This window comes from Lynx canadensis, chromosome B3 (genome assembly GCF_007474595.2).
Source record: "Lynx canadensis isolate LIC74 chromosome B3, mLynCan4.pri.v2, whole genome shotgun sequence".
Classification (NCBI taxonomy): Eukaryota; Metazoa; Chordata; class Mammalia; order Carnivora; family Felidae; genus Lynx; species Lynx canadensis.
The window spans coordinates 6,115,980-6,138,439 of record NC_044308.2 but is presented as its reverse complement, the minus strand read 5'-3'; the positions used below and the strand labels follow the sequence as shown (position 1 = coordinate 6,138,439).

The 22,460-nt window shown below is 55.4% G+C and overlaps 1 long non-coding RNA gene across 1 annotated transcript; it reads left to right on the top strand.

Moving 5' to 3' along the window:
- The first annotated feature begins 3,529 nt into the window (after positions 1–3,529).
- Positions 3,530–21,791, top strand: LOC115516267. The gene is made up of 3 exons (XR_004343724.1): positions 3,530–3,577; positions 12,881–12,944; positions 19,853–21,791. It is a non-coding gene; the product is annotated as an uncharacterized LOC115516267 (long non-coding RNA).
- The last annotated feature ends 669 nt before the right edge of the window (positions 21,792–22,460 follow it).

The following is a 22,460-nucleotide window of genomic DNA, read 5'->3' as shown; positions in this document are numbered from 1 at the left end:
CCGTCTCTGCCCTTAGGTTTCCAGTCATTAGGGCGCTCTGGGAGGCTGGAGTGCAGCCTCTAACGTCAGCTCATAATGAATATTGAGGTGTGGATGTGGAAGGAGGGATTTCTTTGTTTACTGAGGAATGGCCATGGGAATGGGGGAGAGGATTGCCTTTGGGGATTAAGGAGTGGGCTTTGTTTTTATGAAGGGCCTTACTTCTTTTCTGAAGTTTTCTGCAGCTAATTGATTCAATTCAGACATTCCTCCTCCCTACTTGGCCAGCCAAGGCTGTGCGTTTGTGAGATGTGCACAGCCCCATTTCCCCATCTGCTCTGGCCCCTTTCTCCACGGTGACCCTTGAAAAGGGTGTGAACATTCACATTGGGGGATATCACAGGCTACAGAGAAATCAGTTAGGGGCCAAGGCCTTTGTATGTGTATGTGTGTGAGATAAGCCACATGCATAATACACCTGAATATATATTATTAAAAGTATAATTTACATATAGAAACAGATCATAGCTATACAGTTGTATGGATTCTGACAAGTGCATTTTACACCTATGTAGCCAACACTCAGATGGACGGCCTTTCCCTCACTTCCAGAAGCTTCCTTCCTGCCTCTTCTCTCTCAATCCCTGCTTACCTGCCTTCTGATGCCTCTTACCGTGGATTACTTTGACCTATCTAGAATTCGACACACAGGGAATATATGCTAGGACTTATTTTTTTTTTAAGGCTTGATTTCAAGTCTGGAGGGAGCACTGTCCTCAGAGGCCTGGCTGAGCGAGTGTCCAGATTTCATGTTTACAGTCACATTGGACTTGCGCTAAACACTTTCCCCTCGGATGGGCCCAGAAGTCAAACCTGTAATTAAATTTGGGGGAGGGGTTGCTGATTTGGGCTGGTCTTCTGCCAGGACAGCCCTGTTCTCACCCGAGGTCTGTTAATGAGCTGGGGACAGGTGAGCCTCACACATTCCAACTTGCCTCTCTTCAGCGGCATCCAGGAGCCTACGGAGAGCTATTAATGGAAGGTGCCGGCTTTGTGCTAATTAGAACTTCCTTTCAGCTTCCAACTGCACAGGCCCTCTGACCCCTCAGTGGTCAGCGTCACCCCTCCCCATCAGCTTGCAACTTAGTCTTGCGCCCCTTCCCTATGAATTAGGGGGTGCTGTGAGTGGAGCTGCTCTCCTCTGTCTCCAGCCAAACCCCGGGGCTTTGTGTGTTGCAGGAATATACAGGGTGGCATTTCTCGAGTCTTCTCTGTCTTGTTAGGGTGGAGATGCACTGCAAGTGGGGCAGGGGCTCAGACACCACAGCCATCCTCCTGGCTAGGCTGGTCTCACACCACCGATCTGGGTTTATTTTGAAAGGGACCCGCTATCCTCCGCCCCCTGGGGAGTGTGGCTGCAGACCCTTGTGCCCTCCATCCCCCCTCCCAGGTTCCCGGTGCCTCCCAAGTCTGGTTGTACCCACCCGGTCTCGTCTCAACCTTCAGGTGCCCCTTTATCACCTCAGGCAGCCTGGGGGTGGGGGCTGTGTCCCTGGCTCTCTTCTGAAAAAGCCCAAACTTGCGATTTCCTAGAATTTATTTCACATCAGGCCCAATGGGCATAATTTTTTAAATGGAGGTTGTCTCTTACAGAGGCTTCATTGAAAAAAAAAAAAAAGAAAGAAACATTAACGTCACATTAACGTCATTTAAAGAAAAAGCGCTTCTCAGCTTTGGAGGCTGGGGGAGTTAGGGCTTTCTGCCTGATTATCAGTTGGGATGAAATCTTTTGCAGGAAACCAGAAAGAGGGGTATTTCCTTGCAATGTTCCTCTTTTTAGCTCCTGAATCTCCTCAGGTCTCCATTGGGGTTGTGTGTAAAAATATCATGGCCAATCTGCGCCTTCATCTCATTTTCTCCTGCGTGAATTATCCTGGTAATAATGCAGGTCACCCACTTCTTTGGCTGTGTAGACTGGGATTTTAAATTTTTTTTTAACGTTTATTTATTATTGAGAGACAGAGAGACACAGAGCGTGAGCAGGGGAGGGGTAGAGAGAAGGGGAGACACAGAATCCGAAGCAGGCTCCTAGCCGTCAGCACAGAGCCCCACATGGGGCTCGAACCCATGAACTGTGAGATCATGACCTAAGCCGAAGTCAGTCACCTAACCAACTGAGCCACCCAGGTGCCCCAGGACTGGGATTTTAAAAATCAGGAGTGGATTATTGGCCAGCATGAGGTTTTGCCGGATTCCCCCAAGGTTCTGGACTCAGGCTAAAGAATTAGGATGGAAATGCCTCTGGAGCGCCCAGAGAGGCTGCAGGAATTTCTTGTTCTCTGGTCATGGGGAGAGCAGGGGGACTGGCCTGTGGCCTTTCTGTCCCTAGGGGTGACAATTCCTGAGCTGAGACGCTAGAGTGGAGGACCCAGGGCAATCCTAGACTGGGTTAATAAACTGGCAATCCACATCTATAAGGGCAGCAGCTCATTGGGTGGGAGAGGATGCCCACACCTGCGAGGCAGGGTTTTTTGGGGGGTGGGGGGGAGGCATGCTTTTGCCATTGCAACTCCGTGTATCCTTGACAAGACACATCACCTCTCTAGACTTGTTTCCCCTCATCTGTGAAATGGGGGTGACATAAGTAACTGCACCTCCAGGGCTCATGTGAGAATTAAGTAAAATATACAAATGAAGTGCCTGGCATACAGTGGGCGCTGAGCAAATGGTAGCTCTTTCTCCAGGCTGGAGCAGGGGGTGCATATGAATGTCTGGATATGAAGTTCAAACCTCCACCAGCTGGAGAGAGTGAAAGCACCAATAAATGGCCAGAGTTTTGTGGAGAATTGACCAGCTGCCGTCTTTCCCCAGCGCCTGCCGTACCAACTGGTCCTGAACTGGGAGACGTATTAGGACTCCAGGGAGCACCCTGTTGGAAGGGGGGTCGGGGCAGGTGTAAGTTCCTTGCTCGGCTGGCCGGGGAAGTGCACATGCGAGTGCCCTCAGAGATTTGAAGGGGGCAGGATCCACATTGACTTGCGAGGCCAAGAGGACGCCGCCAGGAGGCCCACTTTAGCTTGGGTTCTGCATTTCTGACATTTGGCCTTCCGGAAAATGGCCTGGGGTCCCGGTTCGGGCAGGGTTCGAGCGTCAGGACTCGGGAGCTGTGCTGTCGGGGAAGCCGGGGCTGTCCTAGGGCGGTCGCCGGCAGGCTCTCCGCGATGCGCTTGGCCTTAGGTGCACGGAGGTGTCTCGCCTCACGGGTGGCTGGATGCCCGGCCCGCTGGCGGGTAAGGAGCTCCGGGGCCGGGACGGAACCCCCTTACCCAGTACTGGACTTCCCTCTCGCGCCCTGGGCGAGCGAGACTGAGATGCGGTGTGCGCCCAGCAGCCGCCCCGGGCTGTTGTCGTGACCTGGAGGACGCGCGTCCCCTACCCCCGCCTCCGAGGGGGCCGCAGCACGCTTCTAGGTGGGTGTGGGGGGCGCCTGATGTCTCCTTTCTGTTTTACAGCTACTCCCCTGCAGGCGCCTCCCTCCTCTTCTCGGGCACGAACTTGCCGTCAGCAACCGTTCGTAGGAGGGCGTGCGGGTGGAAAGGTGAGTGGCCAGAGCCGGGGTGTGGGAAGAGGAGCTGTACGCCCGCACCCTCGCTCTGCCCGGGGGTGCCAAGAGCGGGCGCGCGGGCCGGCAGTCCGGAGTTTGGGAGATTCCACCATCAGATCGGTGGAGCGTCTGTGTTTTTTACCTTGGTCCCCCCAAAAGGCAACCCCTCCTCCTCCCTAGGCCCGGATCCGGTGTCATCCCCGTCCGCGTCCCTCCCCAACACGCCGGGAGCGGGCGTTAAGCACACACCTAACAGGCACTCTGGGCTCTGGGCTACAGTTCGGCGGAGCACGGCGTGGGGCTCCCAGTAGGCGCCCAGTAAAGGCGGCCCTGATTCTGGCCTCCGACGCGGCCTCCTGGACGCCGGGGGCTCTCCCCGTCGGCGTTCCGCGGCAGTCCGAGGCGCGCAGCCCCGGAGCCTCACCCTTCTACCTGGGGTGGCGCGGCGGCCTCCCGCCGGCCACGCGGCAGCCGGGCCGCAGCCGCACTCTCCGGGCTGCAGAGAGCGGGCTGAGCGGCGCGCACGCGGGGCCGCACCCGCGCCTCGTGTACGCCGGGACGCCGCGTGGGCCTACGGCCTTCGGACTCCGCGGTGCCGCCGGCCACGGAGCGTGGGCGCGGGGAGGGGGGCCGCGCACACCGGACCCCGGGCCGGGCGGGGAGGCGGGCGCCGCGGGGCCGGGAGGCCATTTTGAGAGAGCGAGGAGCGGCGGCAAGATGGCTGCGTGGGCACGAGGTAGGTCGCGGCGCGGCCCACAGGAGCGGAACGCGCGTCGAGCGCGCCCGCCCGGCCGTCCCCGCCGCCGCGCTCCGGGCGAAGGCCCTCCGGCCGCCGGTGACGGCGGGAGGCCGGGCCCGCGGACGGCCGCGGGGCCCTCCGTCGCGGCTGCTGCGCCCCGGGCGGGCCGGGGCGTGCGCTCCCGCCGGAGCCGCGCGCGAGAGACGCGTGCGGCCCGGGCCCTCCTCGCCCAGCCGCGCGCTGCGGGTAGGGGCGGAGCGGTGGCGCCGGCTCGGAGTCCGGAACCGCGCGTGCCTCGCGCTTCTTCATTATTTTCGAGGCGTGTCAGGCGCATGGCCGACGCCCGCTTTTTTTCCTCCCCCGACACCGCGAGGCCCGAGCGGCGAGCAGGACCAGGCCGCCCTGCCCGGGACCGGCTGCGGTCCGGGGCTCGCGGACATCAGGGGCCGGGAGCGGAGGAACCCACGCGTCTGGTGCGCTTGGCCCGAGGACGGCCCCGGAGGCTCCGTTCGCATCCACCCGGCGGTGCTGCGGGTGCAGCACAGGAGCAGCACCTCCGAGCTCGGCCCTCCACCCGGGCCTCGGCCCAAAGTCTGAGCGAGCAGTGGCCCCGCAGAGGCCCCCTTCCCACCGATTGAATGATTTAAGCGCGGTTCCCTTCCCCCCACCCCCCACCTCTAACTGCCCCTATTGATCCACCGCTGTCCTAAGGCATTTGTACAGTGACTAAGAAACTCCAGTTCTGTTCGTTTGTGTTTGTATTGAGTCCTCGCTTCGTACCTGGCGGGGTACTAAGCACTTCACGTGCATTCGGGCCTCAGCTTGACAGGGAGAGTGGTGGCGATTCCCTCTTTGTGACTTTGGCTGTAGCCAGGTTGTGGCAGAGTCCAGATGTGGATTCGGGGCTGTCTGCCCGAACGTCTGAGTTCTTAACCACAGGCTCTGCACATGCATACGTACGCACAGACACACGGATTCATCACCATCGTGATCTCATCTGTCCAGCACCGAGTCTGTCCTGAATCCAAGCCCCATCTCCGCACAGCCCTACCTCGCATATGAGAGCTCTCCTGTCATACCCTGCTCCCCCCGCCCCTAATCTCCTGGCCTGAAGTCCTGGCCTAAAATAACTGTTGTATTCAATATTGGTCTGAGCCTCCTGGCAGCCAAGACAAAGAAGAAAATGGGACAATTTATAACCTTGTTAAAAAAAAAAAAAGAAGAAGAAGCAGCAGCTGATTAGGGTTTTTAGGGATATGAACATTTCTTCCTCTGTAAGATTTATAGAAAATTTAAAGCTTGGTTATTATGGAGGTCAACTGCTTATGTCACAGATGAGGAACCAGACCCAGAGAGGTTAAGTGATTTTCCCCAAGGTCATAAAGTTAGCTGGCAGAGCAAGAACTGGGGTCCAGTCCAATCAATTCCCAGTTTCCCATTCTTTCGTGAGCAGGTTTTAGTGGGTTTCTCAACAGTGAAATAGTTCAGTTATGTTTGGTGACCCCTCCATCTTCCATAAATTCTTCGGACCTGAATGCTGTCTGTTCCTTTCTTTTCCCTCCGTTCCCACTGCTGGGCCGGGCTCATCGTTGTGGATGTCTGTAAATATTTGGTAAATGAATACGTGGTTCTAAAAAACTAAGCTTCTGGCTCTTGGAAATGGTGGCGGGGGTGGTGGAGGGAGAGGTTCTAAGTTGTTTTTTGAAGGGACTTGGTTTTTTGAATGTTGCATCCCTGAGCCCATGAATTCCTTAGATTTCTCTCTTTTAGCAAGTGGTGTGACCTTTTGGCAGTGGTCTGGCCCCTAACTGTCCTGTCACGTTGTTGGTGTTGTGGGAAGGAGTCATGTCTCTCCTGAAGGACTGTGCTGTCAATGAGAGCCGTAGGTCCCTTTAGAGTAACTGACGAAGGTTTCCCCGTTACACCGGCACAGTCACCGTGAGACCTGGTGGACCCATTCTTTTGTCTTGGGGTGGAGAGCCAGCCTTTCTGTGCCAGCCCAGCTTTGGTTCCTGTGGCTTAAGTACAAATAGCAGAATGTAGTTCACCAGGTCCCCAGAACTTCCACAGATTACTAAGTTTCCATGGCTCCCAAAAGGTAGCCAGCCTTTGAACCCTGGCATGATAACTGTAGGTGCTGAATGCATTTAGTGAGCCTGCCACGGACCAGAGTCTCTGAAAATTTGTACCAGAAAGTTGTCATCCTTGGGTGCGGAGAGGGGGGTCTCCTTCTTGGTGAGGAGCCCCTATTGGCAGAAACGCTCCAACACATCCTGGCCAAATCCTGACCATCATCTTTGGGCTGGCTCTGGCCAGGCAAAGCAGGGCTGAGGCCCAGTTTACAGCGAAAGCCCCAGCTGTGGAAGAAAAACAGGGTTCAGCTCCCCAGATTAGTTACTGTCTACAAGGATTAAAGGCCCCAAATAATGGCTGGCCTCTCCCCTCCTCCGTGCCAAGGGAAGACATGTAAATACAGCCGCACGCCAGCTTAGGCAGTAGATGTGTATAAATCGAATTTAGCAAATCAGATCATGGTTTAAATGCACTATTTAAAGCAGTCCTGCAGTGAAGCCTTTTACAAAGGGAATAATCATTTTGTGATGCTAATCATCGGCGTCCAATTTATCTCCTTTGTAAGTTCAGATGTTGGTGCACTGGGTGTTCTGAAATTGGGGCGCTCTTGTGTCAGGCTCTGGTGGTGGCTGTCTGCCTTCTTTTCTTGACCTCTCATTTTAAATGGGTGCATGTCCTTGTCTCACTGGGGGCCTCAGGATGCTTGTCACTTAGGCTGATAGTTCTCATCCATCTCACCCATCTTTTTATAATCTGATAGAGCCCACCCTTCAGCTGCTCCTGGCCCCTTTTCTGAGATTTGCACCCTTCCTGGGGGGGAGATACAGGCCCTGCTGTTCTCAGGGTATTAGAGCCAACTCCCCGTCTGATCTGAACCTTCTTTTGTTTCTCTGAGTTTCTGGTACCTCCGGTGCTGCTCATAAAGGAGATCTCGGAGTCCACTAGATACGTAGCAGCCTCTGAATTTAGTAGGTGAATTAAAGGCAGGCACCCACTTGCTGAATAGGCACTGTCCGAAATACTCTCCCCATTCACGGCCAGATAACTAGGCCTGGGTGTTAAAGTGACTTTTCCCACAAGTTAAAATCGGGACTCAAAGGAGAACCTGTCTCCTAATTGCTATAAAAGTGTTTTATACACTGAGCTGTAGTGCCTTTCTTTGCAGAGAAAATATAATAAGAGACCATCTGGGTGGGAGAGAAAGAATGAAGGGAAAGGGATGGATCAGAGTGGAATAAAGGAAGTGGGCAGGAAGCTGGGGGGGGGGGGGCGCGAGGAGCCTGACCTTGCTTAGCTCACAGGCCCTGATATAGTGTCTTTGTCAATGCTGCCACTATTGGCGCGTTCCTCGGTAATTATGACTGTGTGTTGGCATGGCGACTCCGAGTAAGAAGCACCGGGTAAATGCACGACTTGTTCTTGCCTTCTAAAGCAGAGAGGAGCTTTTGTGGGTAGTTCCTCCAGGGAGACGCGGCAGAAAATTCACCAGACCCAGTGCTGGAGCGTGGGTATTTGCAGCCTGAAGGAGCCGGGTGGCCGGGACTGGGGGCGGCACGCCCTCCTCCAGACCTGCCTCCAATGCAGAGGTCAGGCCGAACCTCCCTCCTGTTCCTTTCTGTTGGTCTTTGTTCCCGAGCTTGTGATGTCAAGTACACCCATCTCTTCTCCCCTCCAGGTTTCCTGTTCCAAACAGGTTCGTGTTGCGCTCGTCCCCCTGAATTTGATTTATCGTAAACTCAGCTGTCTCGTAGGCGGGTATTAATTGGGAGGCTGGGAGGAAAGGCCGGTGGGCCCAGCAGTAGGGATGGAGTTTGGGGCTCCCCTTCCGACCCTGCTCCCCTCTCCTTAGAGATACTTGGGCCACCTCATCTTCCCAAAGCTGGGGAGGTTGCTGGAGCCAAGAGTTGGGCCGCCCAGTTAACCGCTGTTGATCTCATGATATGTGGTCAGCGCAGCAAGCTGAAACGATGATACTGGGTTAAACAAAACATCATTAAAATAAGTTTGATCTGTTTCTTCTTCCTTTTTAATGTGGTTTCTAGGAAGTTTAAAATGATACATGCAGCTCATAGTTTATTGGTCTAGACTAGAGGGCTAAGATCTCTTCCAGGCCTGAAGTTCAGTAATGAATCTTCGTCTGTCCCTGGAAGGTCCCTGGCCAAAGAGAGCTCTCTGTATAGAAGAAGGCCATGGAAACGCCAGGCTGGAGGCCACCGGGAGGCTCAGGTCTTATGGGGCTTTTAGAAGTGCCTAGTACAGCCCCTTAAATGGGGGTTACCCCACAGTCCTTGGCGACAGAAGGCCTTGAATCTACAGGCAACATTTTGTTTTTGGAGTTTAGGAGATGGGGAAGAAAACCAGTGGGTAACCCCCAGGAGTCTTTGAATGGAGTTTGTGTGGACATAGATGTAGGTGACAGGAGCGTTGTCCTGGGGGCAGAGCACCTCCCCACCCCGCGTCCCTGTGCTTATAGTGATTTCGTAGTGTCTCAGGTGTGTGGAAACCACAGGGCATGGGAAGGTGGCTGTGCATCTCAAGTTCACACTAAACCCCCTTTAGGCAGGTTTCTTTTGGCCCGAGGGTTCCTCATTGCCCCTCTCCTGGCTGCCCCTCCTCCCCTCGGCCTGTGCTGCTCTGTGCGAGCTGAAGCTTCTGGGATGCGCCTTGGCTCAGAGCCAGCGTCGTCTTCTTCGAGAGGCCTCCTGCCCTGGCTCCCTGCCAAGCCTTGAGTCTTCAGAGAGATTTTCTGGGGAGGTGCTGGGCTCATCCTGCTGCCAGAGGGCAAAGGGGCCTTCTCACCTCAGAGGACTCCTGGCCATGGGTCCAGCCTTGCTTCCAGCCCCCTTCTCCTGTCAGAAACTCCGGTTTCCTGCCCCGGAAACCCTGGACTCCGTTAATGGTCTCCCAGCCTCAGTAAGCCTTGAGTTTATGAAAAGACAGCTCCTCACACGAGCCTGGGAGGTGAGGAATGGGCCGTCAGGAAATCATAATGACGCTTGATAATGGTGACAGGAACCATTTATTGAGCACTTATGCTGTGCCGAGTCCTGTGCTAACGCTGCGCATGCTTTATCTTCTTTTAAGGCCTGTCTCTTTGGGGAGCAGAAAGAATGGTAAATGTAATCCAGGGTCTACCCTTGTTTTTCTAAGCCAGATGTCATGGGGTGATTGCATGGGGAATGTCTCAGAAGCTACAGCCCTTGAGTAGGCGGTAGTCTGGGTCCCCCCGTGGGCCCTCATCTCCCAAGGAGTCTGCCTGGGCTTTGGGGAACAGCATGAGCCCATCTGGGTTACTAGAAGGTGGCTCCGAAGTGCCTCCTGCTTTGGACTGGCAGTGTACCTGGAGAGTGTGAGTAGGAGGGCTCAGTGCTGGGCCCTCGGGAGCCTTGGTGAGACTCTAGGAGGGGTGAGAAGTGTCCCACCCAACCCTGGCTTCCTCCTGGTTGTCAGTGTGAACTGTAGCCTGGCTGTGCCTCACTCTGTAAAATCAGGGGTTAGCCAAAGTCCACCAGTCTGCCCACGGTGCCGAGGGATCATACCTGCCCAGGGCGAGGCTGAGCCTCTGTTTTCTAGAATGTTACATCCCCCTGAGATAGCACTGAGTCTTCTGGAGGGGGGTGAGGGATCCACTTCTCTGTCCAGTCTTGTCTGGTGCTTAAGCAGAGAATGCTAGACCGTCTTCCTGTCCCCAGAGTTCAGTGGCCCGGGATAGGAGAGGTGGCAGATGCCCCCGAGGGCATGTCATTTCCTTGGGGAGTGCTGGGGAGAGTGTTAATAGAGAGGAAAGGCTCAAGTTTACAGCCACCCCTTCCACATTGAGCCTGCAGCTTCCTTTACCCCATTTTTAGTTGTTTCAGGTTCGTTTTTCTCTTTTTTGTCATTGGATCGCAGGTTTCAAGATCGTGGTGGTTTGAAGCAGTGCGTGCGGCCCGATGGGCATCAGGGGTCTGTCTGCTCTAGTTCAGACCCTTTCGGGCACGTTATTTCACCTCTCTCTGAGCCCGTTTTCTCATCTGTCAAATTGGGGATGGTAATACTGAGCTTGTGGCACTCAGGAATGTCAGTTTGCACCCTCCATCCGCTGCTGTTAGAGAACGGGTGTATATGTGTTGGGGGGCGGAGGCGGGCTGAGCACGCATGAGCCAGCAAGGCTGTGCCATAGGGGACCATCTCCCTGGTGTGCCGCACATCGGTAATGTGTGGAGGCGCAGGGAAAGCAGCCAACGAGGCGTGGGGCTCAGCTCTCTGTCAGTCTCTGGAATAAGTCCTGGTGTTTACTGACCATGCATAAGCTCCAAGCTCCAGTACAGAGAGAACCCCAGGAGAACCCCAGACCTGCTCCCTGGCCCCTCCAAGCAGAAACGAGCCTAGTAAAGCACACATTCAAGAGTCGATGGCTTGACTCAGACTGTGGGAGTTAAGAGAGGAGGAAATAGTTTGGAGTGGAGTCATCCGAGAAGCCTCACTGTACCCAAACAGGTCTCCTAGGCTGAGCGGGGGAGGGACTCCCCAACAAAAGTTTGGGGATGGAGCAGCAGGGTAGACTCCTGCAGGACCGGGCCAGAAATCTGGGTACAGATGAGCAGGTCAGATGGTAGGGGCTGAGAATAAGAGGGGTGGAGGGCAGGCTAAGGGAGCTGGTCTTGTCACCACCATGTGCAAGATCCATGCGGGAGGCTACCGGGCTGGCCTGAGCCGAGCAGGTACCTCCCCTGGGCTCTCACCTCTGATGGCTCTTGGCCAGGACTTTAGCACCTCTGGACTATGCCACGGAACCTCGGAGCTCAGGAATCGGAAGTCTTCCCATGCCAGGCTATATTTTTGCTATTGCATTCATTTATCCACTCAGCATTTACTGACCGAGCGCTATGTGTCGGGCTCTGGACAGTGCCTTGCGGATACAGAGAAGCAAACCACAGTCCCGTGCTCAGCAATTTAAACTTGTGTAATACAGAATTTCATCTGGCCATCCAGGTTGGGAAGGCCAGGCTGGGGGAAGGGGTGCTGGGGGGATGACAGTTCTCACCAGTTTGTAGCTTTCTGGCTTTCCAGTCCCAGAAGCCTCGGAAAGCAGGGTCAGAGGTCATTTCATGCTTTGCCTGTGGTGACCTGAAGTTGCCATTTAGCCTGGGCCAGAACTTTGCTTTTCCAGATTCCATTGGTTCTTTATAGAACTGTGATATCCCAATTGCCTTTTCTTCGTTTGAGGAACAACTTTGATCTTAGAAATCAGCATAGCAGGAACCTATTGAGATTTGTGTGTGAGGTTGGTAAGGAACATCTTCAATGCAATCAAATAATAAATTACATCTGGAAGAATTCACGTACGGAAGGTTTCTCCTCCTTGGAAGAAATCAGATACTGTTTGGGGCATCCAAGCCAGAATTCTCTCCTGGTTCTGCTCAGACTGGATCCTGAGCACAGGGGCTGGCAGGTAAGCCTGCCCTATAGCAGCAGTGGGCACCCAGATGCCTCCTGTCAACACAGCTGGAGTTTGGAAGAGTCATCCACATAGCCCCTAGGCTGGGGCCCGCCTTGCAAATGACTCCACTGGCCCTAACGCGCAGACCGCAGGCTGTCATTCTGTCACTTGCCCCAGGAGCAGGAAGGCCAAACAGGTTTTATTTTATTTTATTTATTTTATTTTATTTTATTTTATTTTATTTTATTTTATTTTATTTTTTAATTATTTAAATAATTTATTTATTTTATTACTATTGCTTTGGTGGTTTTCTTGTTGAAGTCAGTGTGGGTGCGTGTGTGTGCGCGCGCCCGTGCGTGCATGTATGCATGCATGTACGTGTGTGTGTTTAGAGAGATAAATCTAGAACTTACATGGTATTTTTGGTTAAAGTACTTGTCAGAGATGTAGGAGGGACCATGCCGTCTCCATCTGCATGGAAGGTGGCTCCAGGTCTTTGAATGGAGCCCCAGGTCCTTGGCCACTAGAAGACTCTCAGTGGACGTATCTTCCCCTCGGCTCCTGTATGGACCACCCACCTGCTACTGATGGCGTAGGATGAGCGTATGTGAAGCAGGCTTTCCTCGGTGGGCAAGAAACAGATAGTGGGATACAGAACAGTTCTTGACTCTGCTTCCAAAACCTTCCGCTTTCCTCCCATGGGAACCCAGAGACGTTCTGGAGAGTGATTTCCCAGGACTGGACACATGGATATCCAGATGCTGGCAAGGAGTGGGCCTTCCCTACACCAGGGTGGCCTCAGCACCCTTCTGGCTTCCCTTGTGCCTCTTTAGAGGTAGTCTGAATGAATGTCATGTGCACAGAGACTGGCCTTGGGTTTACATTTGGTAGCCAGTTGACAGCGGTGCTTCAGAGATGAAGCTCTGAAGCTGACATTTCCTCCAGGACAAAGTGCGTGCATAGTCTCCCACGCTAGCCCCTGACACTCCTCCAGAGGAGAAGCCAAGAGCATGGTTGTCCCGTTTTCCATCGTGTTCTCTCATGTTCCTTCTGTCCCCTCCAGGACACATTCCGGAATCAGAAGACAGGGAACGAAGAAGCGGGAGCCCCGGTGGAAGATTCCGAAGGTGGGTCCTGGCCTGACACAGGCCGTGGGTTGTGTGTGCGTGTGTGTGCATGCGTACGCGTGCGTGTGCGTATCCACAGTTCATTCCAGCGGCTGCTCCAGACTCTGTGCACGATGCGGTTATGTGGCTGTAGATGGGTGATCCAAGGTCGATTTGGGTCTTGGGTTATGGTTTTTTTTTTTTTGTTTTGTTTTGTTTTTCCTGATTCAGGAATAAAAGAACCCAGTTTGGGGAGGAAATAAAAAGGAAAATCCCCTGATGGTTCTTGGACCAGCTGCCTACTTAAGTTGACCTATATGAAATTTCTTTTTTATCGATCTAAAACAGTCAAATATCGGTACTTTCATATGGTTGAGCCTAATGCATTTCTGCTGTGCTGGGCCAGTGCAGAAGGGGTCACCCCTTCCCTGTATCCTTAGAAGCACTTTTTACTGGGTCTCTGAGATGTAAACCCTTCGTGTTCCTCTGCATCCTATATACCCTGCTCAAAATTATTTTAACTGAAAAGAGGAGATCACCCCAACCTGTGGGTTCTGCTGCTTGTGAAAACAATGCCCACGAGGTTCCACTTTGCCCTGACTTTAAGCCACACCATCTTAAAATGCAGGAGAGTTAATATGACTTTGAACACCTCTCTTTCAGTATTAAAGAAAAAAATCCTCAGGGCAGTTCAGACGAGCCTGACTAAGGGCTGAGACCGGTTCCGAACTTTTCTGGCTCGTGGGGCATTTGCTTCCATCTGGATGCCTGGAATCGTATTCTTACTTCGCCTCCCGTGTAGTCCGCACTCCTGGGAGACGGAGCAAAGGAGCAGGTCGTCAAGAGCTGGCTCGCAGCCTGTCCATAACCTTGCAGCCACCCCCGGTGCTGGGCGAGCAGCGATGTGGGCTTTTGACTGAATGCCGTCCCGTCCTGCATTCATTACACTATTGTCAGCGTGTGTGTCTGGGGCTGCCTCTGGGTGGGTGTGTTTCTTTTTGTGTCTGCGTGTCAGTGTCAGGCTGTGTGTGTCTGTTTACATCGGCCTGTCTGGGCCGCTCACTGCGACAAGGAGCTGGGGGTTGTTGGTAGCAGGGAGGGCATTTCAGAGCCCCAGATCTCCCCCCTCGGGGACCTCGGGAGATTTCTATAGATGTGCGTATACATGTGTACACACACGCACACGTCCATGTCACGCGCGCGTGTGTGTGCGCGTGGTTTTCTTAATGGGGCTCATTGTGTGGGGATGCATGGGAGTGTCTGACCAGGTGCGGTGTGAGCAGCCTCGAGGCTGGGTGAGCCCCATCTGCCGTGAGCTCACAGACTCGCCTTCCCGCCCGCCCGCCTGCCGTCCACCGTCCGTGGGGAGCCTGTCCCTTCGCAGCTCACCATCTCCTCTCTAATTTATTAGCTGGGAAGGAGGAGAAAATGAAACGTTGCCTGAAGACAATGGCCGAGACAGCAGGTCCCACCCTGCACGGCCTGCCAGCACCTCTCCCCCCAGCCCCGTCTCCTCCTCTGCAGCTTGGATCTGTACGTTAACACTGCTCGTCTGCAGAAAGAAATAAAAAGAACCCCCCCCCCCCCTCGGAACCAATCTATAAAAACAACGTGTCTGGCCGTGAACATGCAGGGGCGGCTATAGACTGTCAAAGGTGGAGGTTTGAGCCAGACTTTGCTGACTGCTGGCCCGGTGGATACAAGGCCCCTCATCCATTCTTGGGGCCCCCACCTCTGAGTCCTAGGACTTCTCCCCAGCTGCCAGCCAGGCGGGGGAGGGGAGAGGGGCCCAAGCAGCTGCAGGGGCTGTGTTAGTAAACACTTTCCTGGGTTCCCATTTTCCTCACCACCCCCTACCCTTCTCCACTCCTGATGCCCCGTTACACACCACCCCCCCCCCCCCCCCAGCATCCCCTTTTCTGTGGCCTGCACAATGAGCTCATTGTCCTGGGTGTGATTTGAATAAGGGATCGGCGGGCCCGTTCCCAGCATTGTCCGAGGGGCTGGGAAAAACCCCAGCACAGGCAGGAGGACCAGGCCAGACAGAGACAGATGCCTAAATTAGCAACAAAGCTTTGTGCACGTCCCCTGGACAAGGGCTCGCCTTGTTTGCGTGGACTCGAGGGTGTGGAGCTGGCCGGCTGCTCGCATGTCTCCCCATGTTAATTAGTTTTGCATGCATGTCTGAGAAGGTGCCAGGGGGGATGTGTTTGCCTTTCCCCGGGAGGGGGACCTGTTTGTGGCGGTGGAGCTGAGCTGGGCCGGGCCTACCTGGGGAGCCGGGCTCTGAGCCTGGGTGGGAATTTCGGCGTCCTCATCCTGCTTTTCTGTCTCTCTGCCCTTTGGGGGGCCTGGCTCTGCTCCCTGTACCCCCCCACCGTTCTTACCCTAGCACGTCTGAAAGTTGGTTAGCTCTGACTACAGGGAACTCACTGGCTTCCACCCAGACCCAAGCCAGTGCCTGTCCATCTGGCAGTCTGTCTCTCGTGACACGGGGCCCCTCGGGACGGGCAGCAGAAGCGGCCAGTCTGGGCTCTCCTCCGTCCCCGAGCCAGATGGCCAGTCTGCTTATCGCATTACGGCCTCCCTTGGCCCCAGACCCCCGCCGCCCACAGTTGGGCCAGGATATTATTTGGGATATGATGGAGAAGCCCTCTTTCAGGCCCTGAACGGGAAAGGGGTCGGGAAGACAGGCGCGAGGCATGTCCTTGCCACTGGCTTGCTTTGTGACCTCGGGCAGACCAATTCTCCCCGACACCCTGAATCTTAGTGTTCTCACCGGCAAAATGAGTGAGTTGTACTTCCGAAATCTCTTGGTTCCTTATAGCTCAGAATGTCTGTGACGGTGAGCTTTGCAAAGCTGTGTTGATTTAGCACTCGCCGATTTAGCCCAAGGACAGGGATGGGACCCGTGAATTCCGGCCAGGGGTGAAGGAGGGCATCGTGGGAAAGATTTCACTCCCGTTGACACTGGAGCGTGGACCTCGGTTTTGGGAGCGGGTGGGGAATCAGGAGCTGGCAGAGTGTCTCTTCCTGGGCTCTCACAGACCCCCCCGTTAGCAACCCAAGCCCTTCTCCTGCCCCCATCCAGCAGAAGGGAGCTTGGCGGTGGCAGCAAAGGAGAAGCTGAAGGGAGAGCAGCTGCTGGCCGTGCCCCGGGTATGTCCGGGTCGCCCCCTGCAGGCCCTGGCATGGGGGACAGGGTCGAGAAGGGGCTGGAAGCCTGCGGAACTGGGCCGTCAGAGTTTCCTCATAGTAACGTTGAGAGGTGGAGGGGGACGTGGGGCATGGCCCCTCGTGTGCAAGTGCAGGGGTCTCAGGATCCAGTGACCAGGCGGTCTGGCTCCCAGGCCCTCCGCGGCCTTCACCCCCCTCAGCCCCACTGGCCCTGCCCTCTCGCCACCGCTCCCGGGTCAGAAGCACCCCGAGCCTGGGGTGCTCACAGTCCAAAAAGCCCTGTGCCAAAACCTCCAGTTCCTTCCTGTGGGGTCTTTATCCTGGATGGACCCATCCCATCTCATTTGTTACAGATCTGGTGACACCCTGCCTACAGAAGGGAACTCTTTTTCCTGTGTTTGTGATTTAAATGACTTGGGATGACTTTGGTTCAGGAAATGCTGGGGGGTCTTGGGGAAGAGCTTTGAGTGTCCACATTCCTTCCCTTGGCCCTTGCCAGCCTCCCCTGCCTCTGGCACTTCCTCCTGCTCTCCCCTCCGGTATATGGGAGGCGCCTTGCCCTGGAGTCCGGCAGCCGCCCAGAGGGACCCACAGGGAGCCTCTGGGATTACCCTTAGGTGGCTCTCAGTCCAGGCAGGGAGGCTCTGGGCCTGCCTCCCAGCGCCCACCTTCCTTCCCTCCCATGTGGCTGCAGCCGGTCTGCACGGCCCAGCACGCTCACTCCTAATACCCTGGCTGCCGCTCCCTGCCACTTCTCCCGTCCTACCCTCTCCTGGGCTCCGGGGCTGTCCCAGCTCCAGCTGGGTATCTGTAGGGGGAGGATGTCGGAAGCTCAGTGAGGAAGAGCGCAGAGATTAGAGCTCATGGCAGGAACACAGAAAAGGACCCACAGTAGGAGTGGGGGAGGGAGACAGGGGAGGCAGGGCCTTGGGACGCTGCCCGCTGCCCTCCCTGCCCCTCCCCACGCCGCCCTCCCGGGTTTTAGCTGCCTCAGCTGTAGCCCTGAGCTCCTTAATCTGGTGATCAGCGTGGTGCTGGGGGGCGGGCTGGCAGAGGCTTTAGGAGGTGACAGGGGATCTTGGGAGTCGCACTCTGCTAACCGAGCGTCACGCAAAGCCAGGGAATCACATTCCAAGCGCGGTTCCCCCTCCTGAGGCTGGACCCGGCATGAGCGGTGCCCGGTGGAGTGGCAGGGCCCAGGCCGGCGTCACCTTGTTCTTTGTTCCTCAGGAGGAAGATTCCCAAGACCAAGGCTCTCCAGCCATTTCTGCGTGGCGAAGGTTTTATTGTTTGGTGGCTGTCCCCACCCTTACCCCCAGCCTCCTAAGTCCTCTGGCTCCCGTTTCCCAGTTAGAAAAAGACATCCATAAGTGGTAGGAATTCCTCCCCGCCCCCCACCGGCAACCTGTCGGGGTCCAAAGATACGCATTTGTTCTAGAACTAATCAAATATGCTGAGCAGTATGCCTCCCTTGCTCACCAGCTTAGACTGAGTAGCCCTGAGAGAGCCTTGGGGAGATAGGAAATTGAGGCAGAGATGCTGAGCACAAATCCACGTGGTTCGGGCGGCTTCTGGCACCTCAGGACAGGGTGGCCCCAGCCTGGGACTTAGCTGGAGAGGCGGGACAGAGGGAGAGGTGCTGGGGGCAGAGGCTCTGCTTCTGGCATTACTGTGCAGCAGTCCCCTAAATGTCTCCGAGTCTCTAAACTCTCATCTGTAAAATGGGAATAATGATCCCCATCTATAGAGTTGTAATGAGGAGGGCTAAGTACACAGGAAACCCTCGATAGGGTTCATTTTCCTTCTCCCTTTCCCCTAGGTACAGGGCAGGTATGACGGCGTCGAGCTCCTCAGGGTCAGGTGATATGGCTGGGATTTGAGGGAGGAGGACAGCGGTGATATACGGAATATTTAACCGTGGGCACCGGCCAGTCGGAATGGCAGCTGACCCAAATCATCAGCCCAGGGAGGAGGGCACAGCTGGGCCAGAATAAGTTCATTTGTCTTTGTGTCTTTCTGCTCCATCACGTGTCTGTTCATCAGCAAGTGCACAGACTTCCCTCGAGGGCAGTTGCTGACAAGGTTGTAGGGTGCGGGCTCCCTCTATCTCCTTTGCGTTCTGAGCAGGTCAGGTCTGCCTGGCATGGGGTGCCGTGGCCCCGCCTGGCAGAGGAGCCGGCGACAAAGGGCAGGGAGCTGAGGTCCTTTCCAGTTCGAGGCCCTGCCCTGGTTGTAGCTCTGCCACCAGGCTCTGTGGGGACAAGCTTCTGGTAGCCCCTACCCTCCCTACATCCCTTAGAGCTGGCCTCCTTCCTGTCCCTTCTTCTCAGAAACATCATGGGTCAGGATTAGGGGCCTGTCTGCATTCAGATCCATTTCCTCCTGCCTGTTTTGTCATCAGCAGGAGAGGATCCTGGCGGTGACTGGCTGTGGAGTATCGGGAGGGTGGTGGTGGCGGTGGTGTGGAGAGCGTTCTCTCATTTTCAGGAAGGCTTCTGGCCTCAAGGCTTCCCGAAGCCACCCCTTTGCCAACAGGAGCTCCTCTTACCTGGTCCTTCTTTTTTGCCTCATTGCGTAAAATCCCTGCCTTTAAGGGCCCAAGGCGGCCTGGTGGAGTGACAAGGGCATGGGGAGATACAGCCCCACTTAGCTGCAAGTCAGAGACTTGGCCTGCAGTCCATCTTCCTGCTGCAGAGTCTTAGGTGAACCAGCTCCCTTTCTGGAGCTGGAAAAGCAGCATTGGATAGAATGGCATCTAAGGTCCCTTTTAGCTGTGACGTTTTATAATCTGGAAGTTCTCCCTGCTTTTTCTCCTCTGTTGCCTGCCAGCAGTCCCCCCCCCCCCCGCCCCACCCAGCCCCCTGGCTCACAGGAAACCCAACCAACTTGGTTCCCTTCAAGTTGCCCTGGGATGCAGGGAGGCACCTTCACCCCGAGGCTACAAAAATGAATACCCAGCTCACTGCTGGCAAGTGTCATGAAGCTGGGAGGTGACCCGCCCTGGAGCAAGACTTGCGCGCTGGAGAGCACACTTGTCAGCTGAGTTTGTTCCCGGCCTCTTACCGGAAGCCTCCTCTTCTCTTCCCCTTTTCTCTGACTGGTGTCTGCCCATGTGCCTCTGACTGCCAGCTGCTGGCCCCTTGGGCGGCTTTGCAGTGTTCTGGGGACCCGGCCCGTCCTACTTCCCTGGGCCAGGGCCTTTAGACTTAGAAGCCAAAGCCCCCAGAAACAGTCCATGGGGAAGACACTATCTCCCAATGGCTGGCCCCTCTCCCCAGCACCCCCAGCCAGGTGGCTGTGTCACCGTGTGGGCACAAGTGTGGGCCGTAGCGTCAGGTCAGCATGGGCTCAGGCCCTTATATGGCCAGCATGACCTTGGGCCAGCCCTTTACCTCTCTGAGACTGTCTCTTTATGTCCAAAATGGGAATAACCACACCTTTCTCATTAAGTTGCAGTGGGGGGTAGAATACGGGTAAAACACCTTGAAATTATACAGTCGCTGTCTTTTACCTCCCAGTAGAGGCCACAGACATAAACCATAAACCATTGTCTTTCCTGACCCCTTGCCTTTGAGTTTCAGTCCTACTGTGCTGGGGAGGTTCTGACACAACCTTCAGTGAGCACCTCCCCCCAGCCCCAGGGAGCAGAAGTACCTACTTTCAGCCCTAATAATACCTGAATGAGATTTATAGGACACCTTCCTCCCCAGAGTGCAAAGCTCCTTCTCACATGTTATTTCTCTTGTCTTTAGATTGTCCTGTGAAGTGTGATGGGACAGCCTCTTTTCAGCTTCTCCGAAAATGGAGACAGAGAGGAAAACTGCGGGTCTTGCCAAGGGCACGAGATCAGAATCCAGAGCCACGCCACTCCAGGACACTGGAGATGGTCACATCAAGCAGAAGTCGAAGCTGCGGGAGCCGCTGTCCTGAGGCTGCAGCGGGCAGGGGCCAGGATGGAGGAGGCGGCCCTGGGCAAAGGGGCAAGCTCCACCCCTACCCGTGCCCACCTAGGACTTGGCAAAGGACCTGGGGACACGCGCCCTGACCGTCCATCCTGCCGGGAGGGGCCTCTGCCTTTGGCCAGCGGGCCCCCGTTTCTGCCCTTGTCACACCACGTGCCTGTTTCAGGTCTGCGGTACTCTGACCAGGCCTCCAGCAGACAGAAGCTCTTTGCTCTCCGTACGTCCGCCCCAGAGGACCGAGGGCAGCAGTCTGCGAGGTGGCCAAAGCAAGGGGCTCCAGCCTTCTAGGAGTTAACGACTCCCTCTCCCCAGCTGTCCTCCCCTTGGTGCTCCTCTTCCTCCCTCCTCCCGCTCACAGCAGGCAGGGCCTGGACCTGGGAGCCAGTGCCGCTGTGCTGTTGCCAGGGGAGCTGGGAGGCGGACCTGAGCTATGCAGGGAAAAGGCCCGGCCTGTCAAAGTGTCTGAGATGAACCGCCGCCGTCCCCGTGCAGCTGGGCTCAGACGTGTCTCAGCTCTTGTTCTGTGCCTGAGAATGGCGAAGCCCAGTGAGGTTCAAGGGCACACTCACTATTCATTAGTCAGGGGTTCTTGACGTCCCGTCTCTCCCAGGGATGAGATCCCCCCCCCCCCCCGCCTTCCTCTTTCTCTCCCTCTTGCGACACATTCCTGGGTGCCTTTGGCAAGGACTGCACCCTCCTCTTCCTCCTGCCCAACCCCCTCTCCGCAGGCCCCTAAACAGACTCCCCGCAAGGAGACCTGGCGGGGCAGAGACAATGGCCACAGGAAACCATTCAGGCGGGACTCTAGCCATGCTGGTCCGCCCTCTGCTCCCAGCACCCTTGTGGCCCCCACCCCCCTCTGACTCAGGGTCCCCCTGGGCCACCGGCATGCACAAGCCCAGACAGGAGGAAGCCACTGGGCGTTGCCCTTGGGACAACAGGCCTGTTCTCAGCGGGCCCCCGGATCTCACACAGCTGGCTATTTTGGGGCCTCTCTCTATCATCATGTGTCTATTTGAAGACACTGTCAAACACTGTTGGCTGGAAAATGTAAATTGTACAGTATTTTCTGAAATGTGGCATTATCACAATGTAAAAGACATATATATACTCAGCCACAAGCAAATTGCACTGCTAGGAATTCACTCTACGGTTATATATGCAAAAATTTCCCAAGAAGTCTGTACAAGGATGTTCGTCAGAGCGTTTCTCTTTGAGAGTATAAGACAATGGAAATGAACCTGTGGGCCATTCATACTGTGGAATATTAGACAGTCGAAAAAATCACTGTGGCAGAGCTCTCTGTATAAACTGATCCAGGAAGTTGGCCAGCGTGTTTGTTGCCTGAGGAGAATACACTGCAGAACAGGCAATAGAGCTCGATCTTACCTGTGTGTATTGAAGTCAGTCCTAAGCATATGCTTCTATATGAAGAGTTTCTGGAACTCTGTGTTGGAAGCCTGTCTCTGGGGATGGACGGATGTCCTTTTCTCTACTGTTCTATTTCCTTTCCATGCACCTGGAATACTTGTATTGAAAATTTTAAAGAGGCCGTTGAATATAATAGGCTTAACTTCTGTTAACCCACATTAGGGTAAGAGCTCTAAGCGGATGCTGGTGATGTTGCAGCAAAAAACATCCCGGAGACTCTGCCATTGGCCATTTGCAGGCCTAATAATCCCCCATCGTCATCATCATGGCTGCTGTTGTTAATTAAAGGCCTACTAAGTGCCGGGCTTAGTATCTCTGGGTCTTGCTTAGGTGGGTATCATTATTCCGATTTCATCGTGCGGAAGAGAAGGTGATCAGTTTGTCCCAGCTCCTCAGCAGGGAGGGGGGTGGGGGGGCTCCCTGTTTCACTGGGAGTAGACCTTGCCCCTCCACCTTCAGGAGCTGCCTATTTAGGAGGGGCCCTTGGAAGCCCCAGCCTAGTCACCTCCCCACACGCCTGAACCAGTCCAGTTTCGGGGTGGGCTGGGGCCCGGGGTAGGGGAGGAGGTGCCCCCATCCACTGCCACCACTGCCACCCAGTAAAGGTGTCACCATGCTGGGGTGGCTGGTGGGCTTGGGCTGACGAATGGACGGAGCTGTGAAATCTCCCGTGTTCCCTGAGAGAGACGCCGCCATGCTGAATGTAGGTGCCCAATGCGGATTGCTTCCTCCCCCTGCTTTGCCCCTGTCCCCCCGCTCCCCCCCAACAAAAGAGTAAATGGACCAGCAAGTGTCTCTGAGGAGGCAACAGGGGGTGTAGTAGCAGCAAGGCCCGGGGTGGGTTTGCCTCCTGCAAGCTGGATCCAGCTGCTGTAGCAGCTCTCCAGGGGGCCGCCGCCCCCACCCCCTACCCACCTGCCAGGGCCCGAGAGGAGCAGAGGAAAGAGGCACCCCTGAGCCAGATTGA